Source organism: Dromiciops gliroides, chromosome 3 (assembly GCF_019393635.1).
Source record: "Dromiciops gliroides isolate mDroGli1 chromosome 3, mDroGli1.pri, whole genome shotgun sequence".
Taxonomy (NCBI): Eukaryota; Metazoa; Chordata; class Mammalia; order Microbiotheria; family Microbiotheriidae; genus Dromiciops; species Dromiciops gliroides.
This window is the reverse complement of record NC_057863.1, coordinates 306,165,931-306,187,832: the sequence shown is the minus strand read 5'-3', so window position 1 is coordinate 306,187,832 and position 21,902 is coordinate 306,165,931.

The window sequence follows — 21,902 nt, the reverse complement described above, 5'->3', positions numbered from 1 at the left end:
CTCTTATGGTGCCCCTTAGACATACAGTAGAAAAAAAAGATCTTTCATGTTCTCCTTTCCCTTTCTCACTTTACTCTCAGCCTCCCCAGTCACCCAGTTTGGATCAATTCAGCTACTTTTCCTTTCATGTGAAAGAAAGACGCGTGGTTATCCTCAAGCTCTCCTCAATGCATTTCCCCATCTCAAACCCTAGAATCGCAGACTTAGATCTCAAAAAGACCTTAGAGATCATCAAATCCAATTTATTTTTATAATTGAGGAAACTGAAGCCCAGAAATGACATGTCCTAGGTCACACGGGTGTCTGATGCAGGGTTTGAACCAAGATCTTCCTGATTCTGGGTCCAGCCTGCTATCCACTATACACCAAACTGCCTTATTCCCAAAGGAAATGTTCATAGTTCCATGCTTCAGCATATTGTGTGTTATGATTTTATTGCTGTAAAATAGGATGGGAGAGAAATGAAGTTGGGGGAAGGTCTGGAGGGCAATGAGTACATTCACCTCTATATCCACTTGTACGAGGGCTGCCTCGAAGATCACCTTAGTTCATGTTCCTATACAAATTAATGATCACATTTAATGTAGATAATAAAAAGTGGGTTTAAAAGAGAATTGGCCAGGGGGCAGCTAAGTGGTACAGTGGATAAAGCACTGGCCCTGGATTCAGGAGGACCTGAGTTCAAATTCAGCCTCAGAAACTCAATACTTACTAGTTGTGTGACCCTGGGCAAGTCACTTAACCCTCATTGCCCAGCAAAAAAAAAAAAAAAAAGAAAGAAAGAAAGAAATAGGATTGATTTCCTTACTTGTAAAAACCGAGTAGTCATCAGGAAGGTGATTTGTATAGTTTATGGACCTGGTCAGTGAGACCATAGCCCTTATGAGAACAAACAGCTAGTTCTGTCTCAATAGCCAGTCAAAGAAGTCTATTCAGCACCATGAGATGGGACACAGTAATAAAATATTTGCATGTGCTCCAAAGTCCATGTAAAGGACTGTGTCAGGCCAAGAATACTGTTTCTCTTTGTAAGGGTTGGGTTCTCAGTCAGTGTCCATTAAATATTGCATAAAGCAGCACTATAATATGTGTGTGTGTGTGTGTGTGTGTGTGTCTGTAGCTGCTATTCCTTATCAAATAAGGCCAATAACTACTGTCTTGCATACCCTATGGGTTTTTTTTTCTTCTTCTGAAAACTTGGTATCTTTTGGCTGCTTTGGGGGAAATGGCTCTTCATCCTGTGGATTTACATCAATTACTTAAAGATCTAGGATGGCACGCCTTTATCAGAGACATTTGAAGCAGATCTTTTTTTTTTTTTTTTTTTTAGTGAGGCAATTGGGGTTAAGTGACTTGCCCAGGGTCACACAGCTAGTAAGTATTAAGTGTCTGAGGTCGGATTTGAACTCAGGTACTCCTGACTCCAGGGCTGGTGCTCTATCCACTGCACCACCTAGCTGCCCAGAAGCAGATCTTTTTTTAACTCATCTACATATTTTCTTATTCTACTCACATCGACTTAATTCATGAAAAAGCATTTTAATTTTATATAATCAAAACTGGGAATTTTTGGTGATCTCTATCTCTTGTTTGGTTGCAAATTATCCCCCAAGCCACAGGACAATTCTTCCATTTTCTCCCCTCAAGCCCCTTACAATGAATACATACAATTAAACAAAATAAATCAACAGATTGGCCAAATCTAAAATGTGTCACTCGCTCTATGCTCATCGTCCATTATGCCTCCACATAGAGGCCAGAGTCATACTTTACCACCCCTGAGGTCACTTCACTGATCAGAGTTCTAGAGTCTTTTACACATGTTTTCCTTTACATTATTATGGTCATTATGTAAATTGCTCCTCTGGCTCTGTTTGCTTTTCTCTGCATCATTTGGCACAGTAGATAGATCACAGTGCCTGGAATCAGGAAGATCTGAGTTTAAATCTGGCCCCAGACAGTTACTAGTTGTGTGACCCTGGGCAAGTCATTTAACCTCTGTTTGACTTAATTTCCACAAATGTAAAATGGAAATAATCATAGCACCTTCCTCCCAACGATCTGTGATTATGTGAACACAGGGAATTCCAGGTGTGGGAACTGTTCCTACTGAGACATTTCCTAGTAAAGTTCTAGAGTTTTTCATGAATCCTAAAAAAAAAAAAAGTCATCATTATTTTCCTGACTGTAAAGAATACCACGTGAGACACAAAATCAAACACAAATATGAAAGACACACAGGGGTCAATTTCTTAAAAAGAGGAAAGATAATTCATTTATTTTTTTCTTCTTTTTTGAAATCTTTGTAAAGAAAACTTGGAAAATTTCCCATGTCTCTTTGGTTTTTCTTTCCTGTTGTCATTGCCTTTCATTTGCATCTCCCCTGTGAACAGCTCTTGCCTACTAGAGATCTTTAGCCTATGTGACTGGTGATCATTGCTTGGCATATAGCCAGGTCGAGGGACCTTTGCAGGTAGCTGTTGGTGAACGGATGACTTGGGAAACACAGAATCTGAATGAGATGGCAACAGAACTGAATGGCGTGAAGGCCTAAGTACACCATGATGGGGGTATGGGAAGCTAAGGATGGAGCAGGCCCTTGTCTTCTGGGGCATTCGGAGGACTAATTTCATCCCCACTTCCTCAGTACCATGCAGGGGTGTTGGTATGGCCAGCAACTGTGCTTGAGAAAGATGTTTCATTTCCTGAACATGGGGACAACCATTTGGGATCCATGCAGCACATGCCAAACAGACTGTATAACTGGATGATATGAGTTGATTGGGCCAGTTATTAGGATATTGACTCTTCTGCTGTAGAATGATTTGCTTGTAGATATCGATTTTGATTTTCTCCTGTGGTATAGAACTGATGATGGCATTTACAATTCTCGTAGGGACTGTCCCCCTCTCAATGATGAATGGCTTGGGGCCATTTGAATATGTATCATCTCTCTTCTGAAGCTGGTCCTGCAACCCTGGTTGAGCCTCAAGTTGATCATCACAGTTCATTTTAACCTCAGTCAGAGTGTCACAGCTAGTTGGAGATTGGACATTGGGGATATGTGTCGGTAGAGACACGGCCCAAGATACTGGACACTGTGAAGATTTTGTACCATGTTCCAGGTCGGTTACAGGTATGGGATGAGTGGTATCAGGTCCTTCTGCAGGTTGAATCTGTCGATCAGGTCTGTGTTGTAGGGAAGCCTGGGGGTCTGAGCCTGGTGGTATCATTTCCTCAAGGTCTGGGACTGGTGGAGTTGTCCTCTCAGCCTGGGGGCTATGGCTCATTTGGGACGCTGTCCAGTTTTCCTGTTCTTCTGGATATTTAGTCTGGTGGTCAGGTCCTAGAGTCCTAGATTCCCAGTGGCATGCAACTGATATAGGTATGGTTGGGACATTGGAGTTTGCTGTAGCCTCAGCCTGGTAATCAGTGCCAGGATAACGTGCGGCCTGGTGGTCTGATTCCAGGGGCATCATTTCCCCAAGGTCAAAGGCTAATGGAGATGTCCCCTGAACACTGGAATTTAGTATATCCTCCTCAGCTTGGTGGTAGCAGTTATGGTCAGAGGGATTTTGGTGTCTAAGACCTACTGAAGGTTGGGCTAAGCATTCCAATCCTGTTGGAGGCTTTGTGTTAAAGTTGGCGTCCATTGTAACCTCTGAATTTGGTATAACCCTCTGGGTTGTGTCCCTGGCACAGTGACTTAGTTCAGCCTCAGTCCAACAGTCTAGGCACTGTGGAGTTGAGGACTGGTGATCAGAGTCCAGTGGAGCATATTTCCAATTGTTCTGGCTAGGTTGAAGTGTGGTTGGATGGACAGGGCCCAGTGAAGATTCAGTCTTATGGTCCAGGGTTGAGGGAATTGTGATTGGATGGTTAAGACCTGGTAGAGATGGAGTTTGGCAACTATAGCCCGGGACAGCCTTATCCTGATGTATTGGGCCCCCAGGAGCCTCTGCTTGAGGGTCAGAAATCAGTCGAGATGTGGCCCAATAATTAATGGGTGGTAGGTCCTCTGTCCGGTGGGCATGACCTAATGAATTCCTAACCTGATGAGAGAGGCCTGTTGAAACCTTAGCCCTATTGTTGGCATGTGGCAAAGGGATAGTCTGGTGGTCAGGGTAAGGTGATGATCCAGAAATACGGTCAGAGTAGAGAAAGGGCAAAGAGGTGGTATTGCTGCAATGAACAGGACAGGATGAAAGCTCGGCAGTGGCTTTAGCGCAGGGTCCATGGCCTACTGATGGTGTAGCTGTAGCCCTGGCCAGGATCTGGGGACTCGATGATGGCTCCACCATCACTGTGCTCTGTGAGGACAGGGAAGGTGTAGATGTAACCCACTGGGTGGGGGTAACCTTGGCTCTGTGCTCAGGGCAAAGTGAGGGTAAAATTATATCCCTGGAGTTGTGTTTATAAGGCATGCATGGTTTAGCTTTTCCCTTACGATGCTCAAGTTTGGGTAATGGTGCAGTCACTGTCCCCATGCTGGAGAGAGGTATCTTGACAGCTGTTGCCCTGTGTTTTGGGTACAGTGCCAAGGGGTGAGGTGTGAGCCTGTGATCAGAAGGGGATGGTAGCTTGGCTCTGGTATGATGCTGGAGGTGGCCCGTCTGCTCAGCTCTGGACCTGACTCGTTCTTCTTTGTTTAATGGAGCAATCTGATGAGGCAAGCCTGGCAAGAGCACCGACTTGGCCTGGTGACAGTGGTCTTTGGTAGGGACCTGGGGCAGAAATGCTGATGAAGAAGATGATTGTGTGAGGGAGGATAAGATACAACATGAATGGGAAAGACAACTGTGGAATAGAGAATGGTGGGAGTAGGGAAGGGTTACAGGAGTCTAAGAATAATAATATATCTGTGTAAGAATTTAGTTTTCAAAGCATTATTAGCTCATCTGATCACTGCAACAACCTCAAGAGGGTATTACTATCTCCGTTTGCCAGTGTTAAACACAAGGTCATCAAATGACTTGCTCAAGGTCACATAGCCTGGAGTCAAACAGGAACTCAAACAACAGAGCTTGAGAAAATCTGAAGTGACTCATGAACACAGAGCTGGAGCACGTGTCAGTGCCAAGAACTGTGTTCTTTCAACTCTATCATACAATCTCTGAAGGGCTAATACAAAAAAGATGTGGACTGGATGGATGAGAATCTCAGAAAAAGGAAACCATGGTTCATAAGAGGAATCCCTATTGTCTCCAGAAAGATGGGATGGAAGCCACTGGAATGACTAAAAACTAAAGGTCTCACCTTTTGGAAAACATCTCTGTTTTTCCCACATTTTGGTTCCTGAAGATTGTCCTTGAGAACATGTCAACAAATAAATGAAGAATTAAAACTGCCCAATAATAATCAAATGACTGACTCATCGTAGTTACAACTAGTCCTGTCCTGCCTGGAGGATTTCCTTATTCCCTGCGATCTCTGATCAGTGGAATTAGGATCGAGTAATAGAAATTAAAATCTCCTCTTTACGATTGGTCATTTTCTTGAGGCTCTTCTCTGCTCAATCTTATTATAATCTATTCTGTCCTCATCCCCATGAAGGTATAAATAATTGTGAAAAGAATTGAAAAACAAAAGAAAAGAACTGAGTTATCTACATAGCTCATTTTAGTGGGAATGTAAACCTTTATTTAGCTAACAAGTTTCCTTTTAAGGGTGGAATTTTTTAAATCTGCCAAGTGATTTCAGAAGGTTACTTTCTTTACTGGGGTGAACTCAGTCCACCTAAATCATAAATCACCCAAGACAAGCTTTATCTAATGCTGTTTGATTTTTTGTGAACCTCACCCCCCTTTTAGGTTCACACAACTCCCAGCTTTGCCTCCTCAAAGATATTTCAGGTATGCAACTATAGGCATTGTTTAAGTGCAGTTAAGTGAATTTCATTTTCAGATGGTTTCTGGAGAATTTTGAAACCCTCTCTTAGACGACTTGGAAACAAACTGAATCACCATAAAATCAGGGCTGAGGAACACTTATCTAAATCTCTTCAAAACCGAACTCTGATTTCTAATACATACAAAGGAGAAGCCATCCTGAGTGATAACAGCCCCTCACCCTCACCCTTTGCCTCATGTCTCCCAATCCCAGTGATCTCTCACCGAAAGGAATTTAAAGAAAGGCAGGAAAAATATTCCTAAGAACAGGAACCAATCCAGGTCCACGTGATGTCCTTGGTTGGAGGAGACTAGGAAATTGATAATTCTCCAATGGAAATGAAAAAACTGAAAAAATAATCTCTTCAGAAAAAAATGTTCCTCTCTCTTGAAGGAACTGATTGTGTCCTAGAATGCAGGAAAAAAACCGGTTGTACATGCTAGCAGGGCTGAACCTTTGGCTACTCATCCTAAACAGGGGCCTTGAAGTTGCCCTGAGATCATAAAGCATCAGCTGTCCTTTGTTCCACCGAAAGTTATCTCTAGGACATCAGTGTTAGAGCAGAGGATTCAGAGGTAGAGCTGAATAAGGCTTGATTCACCGTAGCCAGGAGTACTTGGTTTAAATCTCTTGTGTAATGTTAAGCAAGTCACTTCACTTCCTTGGTTTCCTCATCTCTAAAATAAAGTGAGTCGAATCAGATGTTCTCTGAGGTGCCTTGGAACCCTAGCTCTGTCTCTTCTTCTATGGACTATACTAATGCTTTGAACTGAAGCCCAGGATTGAAGCTCTAGCATTCATCATCACTGTTCTCACAAATTATATACCCATTCCCTTCAAACTCTTTCCTTCTCCTTTCACTTTTGACCCCAGAAGACTGTCTTCACATTTGTCCCTGGATACCCCTGAAACTGACTCCTTTCCCTACTGACTAGGAAGAATTTCAAGTAGAGCAGGAAATGGGATTTTTAAATGCTTCTAAGAAACCAACTTAGCCAGGTGAATTCTAGCTTCTGATCTAAGTGACCGCAAGTTCCCCTAATACAGAAAAGCTAGGTTACACAATAACAAGTCAAGTCACTCAGAGTAAAATCAACCAATTCAGAGAAACAGCAATGTCTCCTAAGAGCACTGTGTTCTTGCAGAGAAAACCGACTTGTTTCCTCTGCTTCTTGTAGTAAGACTGAACCTTTGATTAAGTTCTATAGACAGAGAACCTAAGGGGGCCATGACATCATAAAGCACTATATATCCTTTGCTTCACTGCAGGCGAGTTTCCCATTCATTAGGACTAGGTAGGAAGATAATAGAGGGGGAATAGGGAGGTCAATGGAGAGTTGGGGAGTCAAAGGGACTCAAGGGATTCAGAAATAGAGAATAGTGTCTTCCTAGGGCTATGCTGATAGAATGAACACAAACAATCCTTCATTGAAGCTGGAGGCAGTGAGATTGGAAAGAGCACTGGCTCGAGTCAAGGATTTGTGTTCAAATCCTACCTCTGACACTTATTTATGTGATCTTGAGCATATCAGTTAATGTCCATGGACCTCAGTTTCTCCTCCTCTGTGAAATGAAGGGGTTCAGACAGATGTCCTCTAAGGTCCCTTCTGGCTCCAGATTTATGAGCTTGCTCAACTGGATGTTGTTTCTCAGCAACTAGATGACTACTCCCTCATGTTTTGTTTTGGGGTTTTTTGAGCAAATATTTGTATTTAAGTCATGGGAAGGTAAGGGTAATTTTATTGCCTTCTCCTTGGAGCTTTTAAGTGAGGAGGAAACAGCTGGTTCAGGGATGAATATGTGGTTTCCCTTCTTGGAAGATACAGAAGAAGTTGAAGTCACATATTCATCTAGACCTCTTGGGAAATGAGGCACAAAGGGAGCAGCCCAACACGAGTTACACAGAAGCAAATTGAGAGCTGTCTCTGTATCCCATTTCTATTCCCTGTGTACAAGAGGAATGTGCTGCATCAATAGGTGAGGTGTTCCACCTCCTTGAAGTTAAGGCATGTTGCAGCGGGAGATCCTTTCATGTACAAGTTGGGCTTTGAGCCTGTTCAAGTCCCCAGTTCTGTGCTCTTGTGCATCATGAGCTATCTCTAGTCTCACAAGGTCAAAGAAATGCTCAGTAGGTCATTCCTGAAAGGCAGCAGCATAGCAGCCCAGTCGATAGAGTGCAGGAGCTGGATTCAGAAATACCTGGGTTCTAATCTCCATACTTACCCTGTATTACTACAGATAATTGAAAACCAAACATTGGATTACCATAAAACCCAGAGCTGAGAACTAGTCCAGTTCATTTAGACCTCTTCAAAATCCACCTCATTTTTTTCAATGCAGGCAGAGAGTCATCCTGGGTCATACATCTCATTACTCAGCATTTTCCCTCCCTACCCTCTAAGTTCCGGTTACCTCATCTGTAAACTTTAAAACCTACGTGTAAATGCTAGTTCTTCAGTTCAATTCAAGAAGCATTTATTAAACGTTTACTATATGCCAGATATCTGCTAGGAATTAGGAATACAAAGACTTCAAGGTGTTTAGAATCTGTTGGGGAAAAGGATGCATATATAGAAAATTAAATACAAATTACTGAGAAAATCATTTCTGGGGAGAGGGCACTAGCACCTGGGGGTAGAGTGGGGGGAAATCCAGTAGGCTTCCTGCAAGAGGTGATGCAAGCCAAGTTTTGAAGGAAATGAGGGGATTCTTTGGGCTAGAGGCAAAAGGAGTGGTGTACATTCTAGGCTTGGAGATGAGATGAATGTTATATTCATGGGGAACAGGAAGCATATCAGTTTGGCTAGAAAATAGCATATGAGTGGAACAGCTAGGTGGCACAGTGGATAGAGCACCAGCTCTGGATTCAGGAGGACCTGAGTTCAAATCCATCTCAGACACTCGACACTTACTAGCTGTGTGACCCTGAGCTTAAAAGGAAAGGGAAGGAAAGGGAAGGAAAGGGAAGGAAGGAAGGAAGGAAGGAAGGAAGGAAGAAAGAAAGAAAGAAAGAAAGAAAGAAAGAAAGAAAGAAAGAAAGAAAGAAAGAAAGAAAGAAAGGAAGGAAGGAAGGAAGGAAGGAAGGAAGGAAGGAAGGAAGGAAGGAAGGAAGGAAGGAAGGAAGAAAGAAAGAAAGAAAGAAAGAAAGAAAGAAAGAAAGAAAGAAAGAAAGAAAGAAAGAAAGAAAGAAGGAAGGAAAATAGCACATGAAAAAGACTAATGTGAAATACTTCTGGTAGGCTACTGCAAGGGGCTTTAAAAGTTAAGTGGAATATTTCATACTTCAGAAATCAATGAGAGGGGCAGCTAGGTGACACAGTGGATAAAGCACCGGCCCTGGATTCAGGAGGACCTGAGTTCAAATCCAGCCTCAGACACTTGACACTTACTAGCTGTGTGACCCTGGGCAAGGCACTTAACCCCAATTGCCCAGCAAAAAAAAAAAAAATCAATGAGAACCACTGGCGTGTCTTGAGTAGTGTGGTAAAATTATTCAAATTTGGCTAACTCATTTGGGAGGGGACACACCTGGCCTGCCCTGAAGTTAGGTATGCTACTGAAGTCAGAAGGAGAAACCTCTCTCCATAGGCAGTTTTTGAAGGACCTCCTCTTTTGGGTGGAGTAAAATTAGACACTCACTGAGGGGAGTCTGAGTCTCTTCCAGAGCTTTCTCTCTTCTTTGCTCTTCTTCCCTTCTGGTGGCACCAGCAGCAGCAGCAGCAGTCAAGTCATTCAAGCCTGGTTGTAAGCTGTGCTTTCTATTGAAGCTACTAGCTCCAGGTGGTGAGTTACTCTGCTCTTTTGAATAGACTTAAGCTAGAGCTAGGAGGATTATCTGTGTTTTTTCTCCCCTATTTCTTTGTCTTTGATTTTTATTAATTTAACCTTTGCTGTTTATTTTATTCCCAATTAATAAAATCTGATCCATTTGTGAAAAAGAGGCTTCAAGGCTCCTTTCTTATTGACCTGGGAGAATTATCTAAAAAGGCAGTTCATAGGGGAGTGAGCTTTGAACCTAGAGGTTCCTCATTATTTCCGGAACCCCAATATTTCAGCAAGCCACCCAATTAACTCTCCGTACATTAAATTTGGCCCTTACAGTTGGGTGATGTCATGGTCAGACTTTTATATTTTAGGAATATCTATTTGGCAGCTGGGTAAAGGAGATATTGGAGAGGGAAGAGGCCTAAAGCTAGGGAACCAAATAGGAGGCTCTTGCAATAGTCCAGGTGAGAAGTGATGAGGACTTGAACTAAGATAGTGGGTGGCTCTTTGAGTAGAGAAGGAAGCAGCTTCAAAATACATTGTGGAGGTAGAATCAATAACATGTGACAATTGGTTATTGGTTATATGGGTGAAGTAAGAGGTGAGTAACTTCTAGGCTTCAAACTTGGGGTAACTGGGAGGATAGTGATACCCTCAAGAGGAATAGAGGACTTAAGTAGGGAGGGTTTGAGGGAAAAGATAATGTTCTATTGAGTTTGAGTTACCTAGAACATCCAGTTCAAAATGCTCATAGACAGTTGTTGAAGCAGGAAAATAGTTCAGAAGAGATACTGGGGCTGACTTTTTATGATTGAACCCTGTGAGTGATATTTTCCCCAATCCTTAGAGATAAGTGGTTTAGTTCATGTGGTGAAAACCAGATCAAACCTTATGGTGTTAATCCTATTAGCAGCAGATGTATACAAGGAATATCAAATGAGACCACCCATAGTTCATCTATGAAGAATACTCCAGGCATTTGCAAAGGCACAGAGACAGAAATGGAATACAATGGATGAGAAATAGTAAATAGGCCAACTGGGCTGACTATATTGTACACAAAGGGAAAGAATGTACAATAAAGCTAGAAGGGGGCAGCTAGGTGGCACAGAAGATAGAGCACCAGCCCTGGAGTCAGGAGGACCTGTGTTCAAATCCTGCCTCAGACACTTCACTTATAACACTTACTAGTGTGACCCTGGGCAAGTCACTTAACCCCAATCGCCTCACCAAAAAACAAAAAACAAACAAAAAAACAATAAAGCTAGAAAGACAGATAGGACCCAGCTTGTGAAGAACTTTAAGTGCCAAACTAAGAAGTTCATATTTGATACTATAAATAATTGAGAACCACTAGCATTCTGTAAGGTCCTAAAATTCTAGCTATGATGTCTAAAATCTAATGAGTGGTCACTTTAAATTAAAACTTTAGCAAGAGTTTAGACTTCCAAGTATTTATTAAAGTGCATCAGAAGTTGGTGAGGAGAGAGAGGTAAAAATAAAACTTCATCTAATTATCTCTAAGATACCCCAGCATCCAACCCAGCAAGCTGAGGTCAGGAACCAAAAGGCCTGCTCCTTCCTCTGCTTCTACCCAAAGCCTCCTGTGAAACCAGAAACAGGGCCATCCACACACAGCTCAAAGCTAATTGGCTGGTAGCTCTGATTGACAGGACCCACAAGCAAACATCACTTCCTGATGCCAAACTGACCTTTGAAACCCCAGAAAAGATCACTTCCAGATGCTAAAGTCACATGGTTTCTTTTCAGGCCAGAGCTCACTATATCCCTCCCAGCAGGGAGTGTCATTCCAATTCTCACAGTTTGTCAAGTAGAGAAGTGACGTGGCCAGGCCTGGGCTTCAGAAAAGCCACTTTGGCAGCCATGTGATACTGAGCTCAAGTCATTTTTATCTTTGATGCTTGTTCAGACTATGCACTAATATGTACAACGGACTGCTTATCTGACTGCAGTGCATATCATTGTCAGAATAATAGAAAATATTTATCCATTTTTAAGGGGTTTTTTCCAGTGTGAAATAGTAAATCAGTCTGAGTTCATATGAATAAAGATGACTATGATAATAACGCTTTCTAATATTTACATATTCAAAACATTAAGAACAGGATGGTTTTAAATTTGAAGGGAGGGTAAAAGGAACAAGATATATAATTTCTGCCCTATGCAGCTCTAATGTGTTCCTTTGTGGCTCCTATCTCTACTTTATTGTTGTTGAGCTGTTTTTCAGTTATGTCCAACTCTTTATGATGCCATTTGGGGTTTTCTTGTCAAAGATACTGGGGTGGTTTGCCATTTCCTTCTCTAGCTCATCTTACATATGAGGAAACTGAGGCAAATATGGATTAAGTGACTTGCCCAGGGTCACACAACTAGTAAGTGCCTGAGGACAGATTTTAATTCTGTAAGAGGAGTCTTCCTGACTCCAAGCCCAGCACTTTATCCATTATGCCACCTAGCTGTCTCCATCTCTGCTACCAGAATTATATATATATATATATATATATATATATATATATATATATATATATATATATATATATTAAGTTATAGTTGGGAGCAGAGCCAAGATGGCAGAAGAAAGGCTGTGCCTCTCCCAACTCCAGAATACCTGTCCATATACCTCCAAAAATAATGCCATAAGCCAACTCTTGGAGCAGCATAACCCACATAAGAACTGAGTGAGACTCTTTTCCAGACAAACACAGATTAATTAGGTGACTGGGATCACCTGCTGTTCAGGCTGAGAGAGGAGTGCAGCACATGGAGTAGGATCATCCTCAAGCAGGCAGTACCTCCAGAGCTTTGGAATCTTCAGCTGTTTCTTCTGAAGCTCGGCTCATGGATTGGTGAGGGGCTCCAGCAGTTGGGGGAAATAGCTGTGGTCTCTGCTGGAACTTGGGTGGGATGCCCACATTCTGAACCAGCAAGAAAACTCTAGGGACAGCCACCCATTGGGGGAGGGACACAGGCAAACAAAGCTTCTGACCATGTTTCTGGGTCAAAGAGAATGTAGTCATGGTTACTCACAGGCCAGGCAGGCTGAGAAGAAACCCAATAACCCCCTGGGCCACACTGTAGCTCAGAACAGTGTGTCCTGGAAGTAACACTACACTTCAAGGAGTTAAAAGCAAAGAAATAGGGGATCAAGATGAGTAGGCAAAGAAAACAGCAGAACATCAAAAGCTTCTTTGGGGGCAAGGTAGACCAGAATATACCCTCAGAAGAAGATAATAACAAAGTTAAGGCTCCTGCATCCAAAGCTTCCAAAAAAAATATGAATTGGTCTCATGCCATGGAAGCCCTCAAAAAGGACTTTTAAGAGAAAGTAGGAGAGATAGAAGGAAGATTTAGAGAGGTGGAGGAAAGAATTGAAAGGGAAATGAGAGTGATGCAGGAGAGTCATGAGAAAAAAGTCAACAGCTTGAAAAGCCAAATGGAAAAGGAGATACAAAAGCTCTCTGAAGAAAATAGTTGCCTAAGAATTAGAATTGAACAAGTGGAAGCTAGTGACTTTATGAGAAACCAAGACACAATAAATCAAATCCAAATGAATAAAAAATAGAGGGCAATATGAAATATCTCCTTGGAAAAACAAGTGACCCGGAAAATAGATCTAGGAGAGATCATTTTTAAATCATTGGACTACCTGAAAACCATGACCAATATAAGAGCCTAGACATCATCTTCCAAGAAATTGTCAGGGAAAAGTGTCCTGATATTCTAGAAGCAGAAGGTAAAATAGAAATTGAAAGAACCCACCTAATCACCTCCTGAAAGAGATCCCAAAAGGAAAACTTCCAGGAATATTATAGCCAAATTCCAGAGATCCCAGGTCAAGGACAAAATATTGCAAGCAGCTAGAAAGAAGGAATTCAAATACTGTGGAGTCACAGTCAGGACAACACAAGATCTAGCAGCTTCTACATTAAAGGACCGGAGGGCATCAAATATGATATTCCAGAGAGCAAAGGAACTGGGACTACAACCAAAAATCATGTGCCCAGAAAAACTGAGTATAATCTTTCAGGGGAAAAAATGAAACTTCAAAGAAAAAGAGGCCGTGATGAAAAGACAGTTCACTGAATAGAAAATTTGACTTTCAAATACAAGACCCTAGAGAAGCATAAAAAGGTAAACAGGAAAAAGAAATCATGAGGGACATTAAAAGGATAAACTGATTACATTCTTACATGAGAAGCTAATACTTCCAACTCATAAGAACTTTCTCAATATTAGGGAAGCTGAAAGGAATATACTTAGACAGAGGGCACAGGTGTGAAATGAATATGAAGGGATGATATCTGTAAAGCATTTATCCTTGTTTTTTGTGGGGCAGACAGGGTGGGGTGACTTATATCTGGGGCTGGATTTTGGCTCGGGGCCTCCTGGGTCCAGGGCTGGTGCTTTGTCCACTGTGTCACCTATGATGACATCTTTAAAATAAAGTTAAGGGGGGGCAGCTAGGTGGCGCAGTGGATAGAGCACTGGCCCTGGAGTCAGGAGTACCTGAGTTCAAATCCGGCCTCAGACACTTAACACTTACTAGCTGTGTGACCCTGGGCAAGTCACTTAACCCCAATTGCCTCACTAAAAACAAACAAACAAAAAAAAAAAACAAAATAAAGTTAAGGGGTAAGAGAAATGCACTAGAAGAAAGGGAAAAAGAGAGGTGGAAGGGTGTAAAGTAGCTCACATAAAAGAAACAAGAAAAAGCTTATGAAGTGGAGGGGGAAATGGGGAAGGAGCAGGGGAGTGAGTGAGCCTTACTTTCATCACAATTGGCTCAAAGAGGAAATAACAAATAAACACTCAAGTGGGTATAGTAATATATTTTGTCCTGAGGGAAAGTGGGAGGGGAAGGGGAAAAGGGAGGGAGAGGTGAAGGAAGGGAGGGCAGATTGGGGGAGGGGACAGTGAAAAGGAAAACACTTTTGAGGAGGGATAGGGTGAAAGAAGATAGAAAATAGAGTAAATATCTAGGGGAGGGAATAAGATGGAGGGTACTACAGTTAGCAATAGTAACTGTGAAAGAAATGATGAGCAAGATGCTATTAGAAGGACATTTGAAAAATGCAAACCATTAACAGAGGAAGAACTAATGGTATTTGAATACAGATTGAAGTATAATTTAATTTGTTAGTTCCTCTTTCTAAAGTTATTCTGTATAATTTCTTTCACAACTTGACTAATGTGAAGATGCTTGGCATAACTGCTCATGTATGACTTATATTGAATTGCTTGATTCCATATGGAAGGTTGAGGAGGGAAGGAGGAAGAAAATTTAGAACACAAAGTTTTTTAAAAATCAATGTATGACCCTGGGCAAGTCACTTAACCCCAACTGCCTCAAACAAAACAAAACAAACAAACAAAAAAACAACCACCACCACCAAAAAAAAAAAAATCAATGTAAAGAAACGATGAGCAGGCAGATTTCAGAGAAACCTGGAAGGACTTACATGAACATATGCTGAGTGGGATGAGCAGAACCTGGAGAACATTGTACACAGTATCAACAACATTGGGTGTTGATCAACTGTGATAGACTTGACTCTTCTCAGCAACACAATGGTCCAAGATAGTTCCAAAGGACTCCTGATGGAAAATGCTTTCCAAATCCAGAAGAAAAGAACTTTGGAATCTAGATGCAGATTGAACCATACTATTTCTACTTTTTTTTGTTTTCCTTTTTTCTCTGATTCTTTTTTCACAGCATGACTAATGCAGAAATATGTTTAATGCGATTGTACATATATAGACTATATCAGATTGCTTGCTGTCTTGGGGAGGAGGGAGAAAAATTTGAAACTATAAATCTTACAAAAACAAATGTTGAAAACTATCTCTACATGTAACTAGAAAACAACAAAATACTATATAAAAAAGAAAAATAAAATAAAAAACATTCTCTGGAAAAAAAGGTTATGGTAAAAAAAAAACAAAAAACAATCAAACAAACAAACAAAAAGTTATAGTCTTGGGACAAACATTTATCTCCTCAGTTCCATTCTAAAATCCATTCACACACGCAAAGGTGTCAATATGAAGTAAAGAAGACTACCAAAGAAGCAGCTAGCCTTTGCTAGAGGAAGCTAGGTGGTATAGATGGGATACCAGGCCTGGATTCAGGAAGACTCCTCTTCCTGAGTTCAAATATGGCTTCAGAGACTTATTTGCTGTGTGACCCTGGGAAAGTCACTTAACCCTGTTTGCCTCAGTTTCTTCATCTGTAAAAAATGAGCTAGAGAATGGCAAACTATTCTTGTATCTCTGCCAAGAAAACCCCATACAGAGTCAAGAAGAGTTGGGCATGACTGAAATGACTGAACAACAATCAAAATAGTAAAAACTAGAATCTTTAATTGAGGCAAGAGAATTGCAATTTGGGACACCATATAGTACTGAAGCCCTGGAGTGCCCAAGAAGGGTAGAGGGGGCAGGGTCTAAATAGTAACAGGGAGAGAGTCTCATGTAAGGTACAGTCTTGTGAAGCTATTTCATAAGTTGTATTGCATAAGAACCAAAAATCTATAGAGAAGACAGGGACATCTGGTAAGAACAGCAGGCTCCAGGTGCAAGTGAGGAATTTCCAGAGATATCACAAGATAAGCTCCAACCAGTTTGGACCTGTTCCAACCATGGGGTCAGGGTCTGTCAGCCCCTCTGATAGCTAGATTCAACAAAAACATGGCTGTCTTAAACAGCTCCTAGTATCTTTTGCCACAGAGAGGTACCCATGGGATTCATAAGGCATAGAATAATGGGGCACTCTGGACTCATTATCTTTTTGGTGAGCTGTGTGAATAAACAATCAAAGCCACTCAGATCTTACTACCATTCTATACCCAGTAAGATTCTATAATTCTCCAAGGTGGTGAGATGCAAATATTTCAACAAGGGCATCCTGATCCACTGTTAGCAACTAGTTGACTAACTTTGGTGTTCACATGACTTTGGCCAACTTGTTGGCAGTTCATTGCCCAAGCACACCGGAAACTTTCTACTTTCCTCAGGTCAGTAGAGCTGATGTGTCCTCCATATCTCCTCCATATCTCCTCCTGTCTCAACAGTGTGTCTTTGAAGCTTACCTTGGTCCCTTATCACACTTTCATTCATATTCTGTTGGGCTCAACTTATCCTTCCTCCATCCTATGCTAGCTGCTTCCACCTCCAAACAAAAATGTTGTGAACTGGGGAACAAACTTTGCAACTGCTCTGGAAGTAGGCATATTCATTAATAATAAGTTGGACCCAAAACACATTCCCCAAAGTGGCAGGCTCAGAATCATTCATTAGTAGCACTCATGGTGTGCTGAACTTGGAGTTGTATGAGTGCTTTTCTAAACGAGTAGTACACTAACAACCTTGACTTGCATGAGCTCCCTGACTGTCCATGTAACCAAAAAGAGCTGTATGAGAACTTGCATATCCACTAAGGAGCATACCTGTTTAACATACCAACAATCCTTTGCATGACTGAGAATAAAACTGAGAGTAAAACCTAGCACTGGATGTGCAGAGGATCAATAACCCTGAAGCCAATTAAGCTCAAGTCAGTTTTGAAGCAGATCCTAAGCCATTCAGTGGTTTAGAATCTTCTTGTGATCCCTATCTTTAAAGTCTTATCTGACTGCAGCATTTGTGACTATGGAAATCCCCTGTTCATTGTCTTCTTTTTTTTTTTTTTTGAGACAACTTTATCTTTAACTATTCCCTAACTTTGGAATAACCCTTTTTTCTTTTTTTTTGAGAAATCTTCTTAAGACATCTAATCCGTTTTGCTAGATTCTTGAACTGAACTTGCCTATCCAAGAATGCCTCCTGATTAGTGTATCAAAGGCCACATCCTTCACTCCTGGAATTCCTCATACATCCCCTCCCTTTGGTGGTTGGCCTTTCTTAAGCCCATCCTTCCCTCCAAATTCCTTACCTGTCTTTGTTTAAACAGTATATAGACCCTCACAATCTACTAGTTGTCCTATTCAGCAATAGGCTGGATATGGCCCATGATCATGTTAAATTTTCTTCCCTGCTTAATAAAACCTTTCTTTTAACTTTCACAGGCATTATCTTTCTCTGGTTTTCTTCTCTTTTAGGAAGAAGAGGATTTAGATCTTGGGAAATGGCCATTGAGTTCTCCAGTTTCCCCTTTGGGGAAAGAGAGATCTAAATTCCATTAAGAGAGTGTTTGCCTTGGGTTTTTTGTTTTGTTTTGTTTTGTTTTGTTTTGTTTTGTTTTAGTGAGGCAATTGGGGTTAAGTGACTTGCCCAGGGTCACACAGCTTCTCAGAATGTTGTTTTTTTGGTTTTTGTTTTTTGTTTTTGGCAGGGCAATGGGGGTTAAGTGACTTGCCCAGGGTCACACAGCTAGTAAGTGTCAAGTGTCTGAGGCAGGATTTGAACTCAGGTACTCCTGAATCTAGGGCCAGTACTTTAACCACTGCACCATCTAGCAAAGAATTACAAGACTCAATGACTCAGTTTACCAAGTTTTATTGCAATGCTGTGAGTGATCACAGGGAGAGAACCAGAAAAGTGGAAAGGCATCTCTCGAATAGTGAAAGAAAAGACAGTTTTATTTATAGTATAGATATATTGATTTATCAGTTTCATAATAATCTCCACCTTGGGGAGGTACAAAGGAGGACCTGTCCTACTCATTATAATATTCTCCATCTTGGGGTGTTACAGGGGAGGGCTTATCCTGATTTGGAGTTCCTGGGGTCCTAAGCCAACCTCCGAGGCGGAGGTGTGTTTGGGGGGTTTACACGGCATAAGGTGAATCTGGGGACAAATTTGGCCTTTTCTGTGCATGTCTCTTCTTGGTTCCCATAACTAGTTTCAAAACATAATCATTTTTCTTTTATTTCTGGTCTGAATTTCTATAGGCTGTCGATTCCTTTATTGTTGTAGTCTTTAGATCCCCTCAGCCTAGGTCCCTCTGTTTGCATTATAGGTACTGATGATTTATGTGGGCATAAGAACCCAGCATCCTGACTTATAAGTTATCCATTAACTGGAGTCCGACTCCCTTTTGGAGCTAATATCTGAGTTAAAACTTGGGTCTTGGGTTTTTCTGTTAACCCTTTTTTTACCTCCTACATCAGGCTTGAATCAGTTCAGACTCTGAGGCTGTGGTCTGGAGAGTACCCAGCCCCCAGTCCCTGTTATTGCTAGACCATTCTATCTATATTCTATCCTGTTGCTAAAGCACATTCACCCACCCCACCACCGCCTTGTTCTGTGGCCAAGCAGGAGAGCTGTCTCCTGTCAGCACAACCCCACACTGGTACCACCCCTCCCTTCTTGCATTCCAAACCCCCTACCTCCTGATACCACCCCTCCCCTCACATGGGTAAGGTGGTTTCATAACCACCTGCCCCCTCCTTACAAGGATGGAGTGGTTTCACCCTTTCCCCCTCCCCTTCCCCCAGCTCTGGGACCTAGCTGAACATGCCTCCATACCCTGATAACAAGCTCAACACAAATATTAGGTGGGACAGGATTGGATATTAGATTGTGAGCCTACCTTGTACATGAGGGGACTACCCCCTCAAACTTCCATAAAAACCCAACTCATGAGCTCATCAGCATGCTCCGCATTCCTTGTCCATTCTCATGAGAATGAAATAAATCTGTCTCTGCTTGATTTGGTGGTCTCCTCAAATTATTTGGGTAAACTGAGGCAATTGTCCCATACAGTTTACAGAGTCAAGAAGATGAAAGTTTGATAGCACCTAACTCACAAGGACTGTTGTATCAAACAATATTCACTCTGAAAGTACACTTTGACCCCGTGGCCCCTTCCTCTTATAGGTTGGTTCCACTCAGAACTACAATTTTAAGAAAAGAGTCCAAGCCAACCATGTCCTCATGTCACTTCAACCAGGGATAGCTTCCTCCCTACCCACTCTTTTAGTTGTTAGCTTCTTCCATTGGGAAAGTAAACTCCTTGAGGGCAGGGACTGTCTTTCTTTTGAACTGAAGGTATATTCCTAGCACTTATCACGGTGCCAGACATTTAGTAAATGTTTAATAAATGCTTGTTGGCTTGAATTGACTTGAAATAATATGTGTTTTGTAAACCTTTAGCCAACAGGTAAATCTCAACAATTATTAGCATCAAAATGTACCCTTTGGCAACAACCTACTCTACTGATAGAACCGTACCAAGGAGACTAAAAGATAATGACTAACACTTATGTGATGCTTTATATACATTATCTTTCTTGAACTTTGTGACAATCCAGGACAGTACTGACTAGTATTAGAATGTCCATGTAGCAGATGAGGAAAAGGAAGCTGAAGACTTACCCAGAATCGCATAATTAATAAGTGGCTAAGGCAGGATTCAAACACAGATCTGCCTTCCTGACTATAATAAGTTTAGTGCTCTATCCATTACTATTTTTTTAATTAATAAAGTATTTTATTTTTTTCCCATTACATGTAAAGATAGTTCTCAACTTTTGTTTATACAAGCTTTCCAATTTCAGATTTTTCTCCCTCCCTTCCCTCCCTCCCCCCTCCCCTGGACAGCAGGTAATCCGGTATAGGTGTTTTAAATATATATATATATATATATATATATATATATATACATAATAACATTAAACATATTTCTGCATTAGTCATGTTATAAGAGAAAAATCTAATGACGAAAAACCTCAAAATAGAAAAACATCAGCACCAAAAACAAAAGAAATAGTATGGTTCATTCAGCATCTACTCCACAGTTCTTTTTTTTCCCTGGATTTGGAGATCCTCTTCTATCATGAGTTTCCTGGAACTCTTCTGTACCATTGCATTGGTGAGAAGAATATAGTCCATCAGTAGATCAACACTCAATGTTGATGATACTGTGTGCTCATCTCACTCATCATCAGCCCACGCAAGACCCTCCAGGTTTCTCTGAACTCCTCCTGCCCATCATTTCTTACAGTACAATAGTATTCCATTGTATTCATATACCACAACTTGTCCAGTTATTCCCCGATTGATGGGCATCCCCTCAACTTCCAATTCCTTGCCACCACATAAAGAGCAGCTATAAATATTTTTGTACATGTGGGTCCCTTTCCCCTTTCCATGATTTCTTTGGGCAAAAGACCCAAAAGTGGTATTGCTGGGTCAAAGGGTATGCACAACTTTATCGCCCTTTGGGCATAATTCCAAATTGCTCTCCAGAATGGTTGGATCAGTTCACAGCTCCACCAACAATGCATTAGTGTTCCAATTTTTCCACAGCTTCTCCAACATTTATTATTTTCCTTTTTTGTCATTTTAGCCAATCTGATAGGTGTCAGGTGGTACCTCAGAGTTGTTTTAATTTGCATCTCTCTAATCATTAGAGATTTAGAGCATTTTTTCATATGGGAATAGATAGCTTTGGTTTCTTCATCAGAAAACTGCCTATTCATATCCTTTGACCATTTCTCAATTGGGGAATGACTTGGATTCTTATAAATTTGATTTAGTTCCCTATATATTTTAGAGATGAGGCCTTTATCAGAAATACTGGCCACAAAAATTGTTTCCCAGCTTTCTGCCTCCCTTCTAATTTTGACTATCCATTACTATTATCCTCCGTCCAAATATTAATTCTCCCTCAAGAAACTAAGTTCTCAGCCTCTCCCATTAAGATCTAATGAGCAAGATCTGATGAGAGGCAGCATGGTTTGGTGGATAAAGCATTGCAATTGGAATCTGGGAATCCTGGGTTCAAATCCTGACTTACCAATTTACCAACAAGGCAAGTGTGACCCTAGGTATGTGATATCACCAATCTGAATCTCAGTTTCCTCATCTGTAAAATGAAAGTATTAAATTCAGTTGGTTTAGAGCCTCCCAGCTCTAAAACTATATTCTTATAGATTGAGTCCCTTTCTTGTATTCCTTTCCATCACATACTTAAAGGTCATAGAATTTGTAACTGAAAGCTACCTTAGGTACTGCACAAAATCCATAAAGCCTTCATGGTTAAAAATCCTGATGATAGGGGGCAGCTAGGTGGCACAGTGGATAGAGCACCAGCCCTGCAGTCAGGAGGACCTGAGTTCAAAGCTGGCCTCAGACACTTAACACTTACTAGCTGTGTGACCCTGGGCAAGTCACTTAACCCCAATTGCTTCACTAAAAAAAAAAAAAAATCCTGATGATGTGACTATTCTAAGAGTGCCCTCCACAGAGCCCTTGCTATCGGAGAAAAGCCTCCTATAATAGAATAT